A 4132-nucleotide genomic window follows, 5' to 3' on the forward strand; every position below is an offset into this window, starting at 1 on the left:
AAAAAAAAAAAAAGATTTCTAACTTGGTCAAAAGATCCAAGAATTTTTTGTTTTGTTTTGTTTTAAGACAGGGTTTCTCGAGCCAGGTATGGTGGCCAGGTATGGTGGCGCATGCCTTTAATCCCAGCACTCGGGAGGCAGAGGCAGGCAGATTTCTGAGTTCAAGGTCAGCCTGGTCTGGTCTACAGAGTGAGTTCCAGGACAGCCTGTGGGCATTTTGTTTGTTTGTTTGTTTTTTGTTTTTCGAGACAGGGTTCCTCTGTATAGCTCTGGCTGTCCTGGAACTCACTCTGTAGACCAGACCAGGCTGGCCTCGAACTCAGAAATCTGCCTGTCTGCCCCACAAATCTGCCTGCCTCTGCCCCCCCCCACCCCCAAGTGCTGGCTGGGATTAAAGGCGTGGGCCACCACTGCCTGGCTTCCAAGATCCTTAAACCCATGAGCTATCCAGAGAGCTTTTAGGATTTTTTTTTCCTAGCATGAGAGAGTTATCTCTAGCAGGAAGCTCTCCCGAGCGGACTACAGAGCTCTCTAGAGAATCATCTCAAGCAGAACACAGGCTGTCAGTTTGGACCCACAGTTTGAGTTCAAGTCATTTGTTTCCATGTTCTTAGACAGGCCTTCTCAGAGAACCCCTCTCCAAGCTGAGGCCAGTCCTTGGCAGCTGTTTGTTTTCTTCCATTTTCTTTTTTTTTTTTTTAAGGATTTATTTATTTAAAGTACACTGTAGCTGTCTTCAGATACTCCAGAAGAGGGCGCTTTAGGGATGGTTGTTAGCCACCATGTGGTTGCTGAGATTTGAACTCTGGACCTTTGGAAGAGCAGTCGGGTGCTCTTACCCACTGAGCCATCTCACCAGCCCCATGTTTTCTTCCATTTTCAAGACAGGGTTTCTCTGTGTCACTCTGGCTGTTGTGGAATTCACTCTGTAGACCAGGCTGGCCTCAAGCTCTGAGATCCACCTGCTTCTGCCTCCCCAGTGCTGGGATTAAAGGCGAGCGCCACCACTGCCCGGCTCATCTTATTTTGAAGACCAGGTCTCTCAGAGAAACCTGGGCTGGCTGCTCTGGCTTAACCACCTAGGCAGTGAGTCCTCAGGATCCAACTGTCACCACGCTGATCGGTGGTGTTACAGATTCATCATGGCATGCCCAACTTTTATGTCGGTGCTGGGGTCCAAACTCAGGTACTCGTACTTCATTCTTCCATTCATTTACTCAATCAGGAAGATCGTGAATTCAAGGTCTTCCTTGGCTACACAAGACCCTGTTCCCTCCTTCACCCTTCAAAATAAAAAAAATAAAAAAAGATTGTGGAAAGTAAAATCAAGAGAGGTGCCCGGGATCCAGATGTGGTTCACATCATCAGAGGCAGCCGATCTCTGTGGTCTGTGTAATGCCAGGTCCAGATTCTGGTCTCACTACGTCCTGAGATTGTATAGAAATGAAAGGAGAAGAGGAAGAAGAGAAACCAGTGGGGTGGGGGAAGGGGGAGAGGGAGAGGGAAAGGGGGGAATCATGAGAGGAGAGAGAGGGAGGAGAGAGAGGCCCCGCCCACCAAGAGTGCAGGCCTGGGCGTAAGCATCCCAAATCCCACGTGCTTCCTCTGCCTCCTGCCTCCTCGGGACCTGCTCACTGCTAACAGTTATCAACCGCCACCGCCACGGAGGAGCGAGGAGTGGCGCTGGGTAAGCACAGCATGCAGAGCCGCCCCGCATTGGCCTCCAGCAAACCCTAGGTCGAAAGTCCTGGACACTGTCAAATGTTTCAGTGTCAAAAACATAAAGATTTGGAAGGGCAAACGAGACCAAATTAGATGTGCTTATACATCAGACTGCATCCAAAAGCATCGACCAGAACAATATGCGTGGTGTGGTGTTGAAGGTGGGTGGATTATACGTCATTTGTGGAGGTTAGAGGTGAAGCGGATGTTGGAAGTGTCCCAGGTAGAGCTCCAATGGAAGGGAGCAGTTTGTTATCCTTTGAGATACTTTCTCAGCCCGAGTTGGGTATTCTTAAGTTGTTATGGGGCTGGAGAGATGGCTCAGGAGTTAAGAGTCTTTGTTGCTCTCGCAGGTGGTGCTCGGTTTGACAGTAACTTCAGTTCCAGGGGCTCTACCACCCACTTCTCAACTCGGAGCACGAACATGAATATTGATGAGGTAGGTGCCGTTGGTCAGTTCATGACAGTGTATCCTGCATATATCAAGGATATGATAACATCAGAGGCAGGCAAGGAAGCTCAGCCTACTCCAAGCCAACAGCAGGCTCCAGCCCAGACTCCAGTGAATCTGCCACCTCAACAAGGGGCCCAGGCTGCAGCTACAGGGCTGTCTGTGGAAACACAGCTTTCTACCACTCACTAGGAGATCCTAGATCAGATGGAGGGCTCCTTGAAAACCTTGAAACTGCTTGCTGTGGCTCTGGAGAGGTGACTCAGCAGTTAAGAGCACTGACTGCTCTTCCAGAGGTCCTGAATTCAATTCCCAACAACCACATACATGGTGGCTCACAATCATCTGTAAAGGGGATCCAATGCCCTCTTCTGGAGTGTCTGAAGACAGCTACAGTGTACTTACATATAATAAATAAATCTAGCCGGGCGTGGTGACGCACGCCTTTAATCCCAGCACTTGGGAGGCAGAGGCAGGCAGATTTCTGAGTTCCAGGCCAGCCTGGTCTACAAAGTGAGTTCCAGGACAGCCAGGGCTACACAGAAAAACCCTGTCTCGAAAAACCAAAAAAAAAAAAAAAAAAAAGATTTATTTATTTAAAGAAGAACATAAAAATGCTGGGTGGGAGAGATGTGTGACCCCCTGCTGGATGAGGGTGTGGGTTATGGTTCTGCCAGTCTTCACACTCTAATCCCTGAGGTGTGGAGGCTCAAAGAGTACATATAATGTTCTTTTGAGACAGCATCTCATGTAGTCTGATTGGCCTCAGACTTGTGATGGCACCAAGGATGACCTTGAACTTGTGGTTCCGTGGTCTCAACCTCTCCTGTGCCGAGATTACAGGCGTGTCCCACCATACCCACTTCATGAGTGTCAGGAGCCATAATGGGACAAGCAACAATGTATTCATATAAATAAAAATTAATAAATTAAAAAAAAAAAGAAGAGCTGGGTGGTAGTGGCGCACGCCTTTAATCCCAGCACTTGGGCACTTGGGAGACAGAGGCAGGCGGATTTCTGAGTTCGAGGCCAGCCTGGTCTCCAGAGTGAGTTCCAGGACAGGGAGGGCTACACAGAGAAACCCTGTCTTGAAAAACCAAAAAAAAGAGAAAATATTAACTGTGTTTATATATAACTTCACTTATACCTTAGTTATGGTTTTAAACCTTCGGTGAACCTGTGGAGCTGAGACAGGTGATAAATGTTTGGCCAGATAATTACTCCTAATGGCTATGCATGTAAACATTCACCGTTGTAAACTTCTATTTCAATTTATGATGTGATTTTCTGTGTGAACTTGTAGTGAACTTTGTAACATGTGATCGTGTATTCTGAAAGATGTTTAAGGGCTGAAGAGAAAGAGAAGAGTCAGAACTGAGGGACTGAAGTGAGGGGAACGGAGGTGAGAAGAACTGAGCTGGGGAGTTGGTTCTCTGTATCTACCAAGTGGGTTCCTAGGATTGAACGCAGCTTGTCAGGTTTGAGTGGCAAGTGACTGTATCCATTGAGTTATTTCACAAGTCCTGAAAGATTAACTTTAATCCTGTATACATAGGTCCAGAAGTATATACTTTATTAGCCTGTATTTAAACAAATAGATGATTCTTTTAAGCACAGGGATTTAGAGAAGTAGGAGAGAAACGAGCCTCATAGGAGCACTAAAAGTAGGCCTTCTAGTCCCTAAGGGGCCTGACTACTTGTTTGTTTGCTTGCTTGTTTTTTGTTTGTTTTGTTGTTGTTTTCTCTTTTTAAGACCTGGTTTCTCGGGGGCTGGTGAGATGGCTCAGCAGGTAAGAGCACCCGACTGGTCTTCCAAAGGTCCTTAGTTCAAATCCCAGCAACCACATGGTGGTTCACAACCATCCATAACAAGATCTGACTCCCTCTTCTGGTGTGTCTGAAGACAGCTACAGTGTACTTACATATAATAAATAAATAAATCTTAAAAAAAAAAAAAAG

General features: G+C 46.8%; 1 long non-coding RNA gene across 1 annotated transcript in view; it reads left to right on the forward strand.

Moving 5' to 3' along the window:
• The first annotated feature begins 1675 nt into the window (after positions 1-1675).
• LOC110304563 overlaps positions 1676-4132 on the forward strand; it is a 70872-nt gene continuing 68415 nt past the window's right edge. Inside the window, exons 1-2 of the long non-coding RNA XR_003837949.1 lie at positions 1676-1883; positions 2076-2161. This is a non-coding gene — a long non-coding RNA (uncharacterized LOC110304563). The remainder of the gene's footprint in view (positions 1884-2075; positions 2162-4132) is intronic.

Source organism: Mus caroli, chromosome 11, assembly GCF_900094665.2.
Source record: "Mus caroli chromosome 11, CAROLI_EIJ_v1.1, whole genome shotgun sequence".
Lineage (NCBI taxonomy): Eukaryota > Metazoa > Chordata > Mammalia > Rodentia > Muridae > Mus > Mus caroli.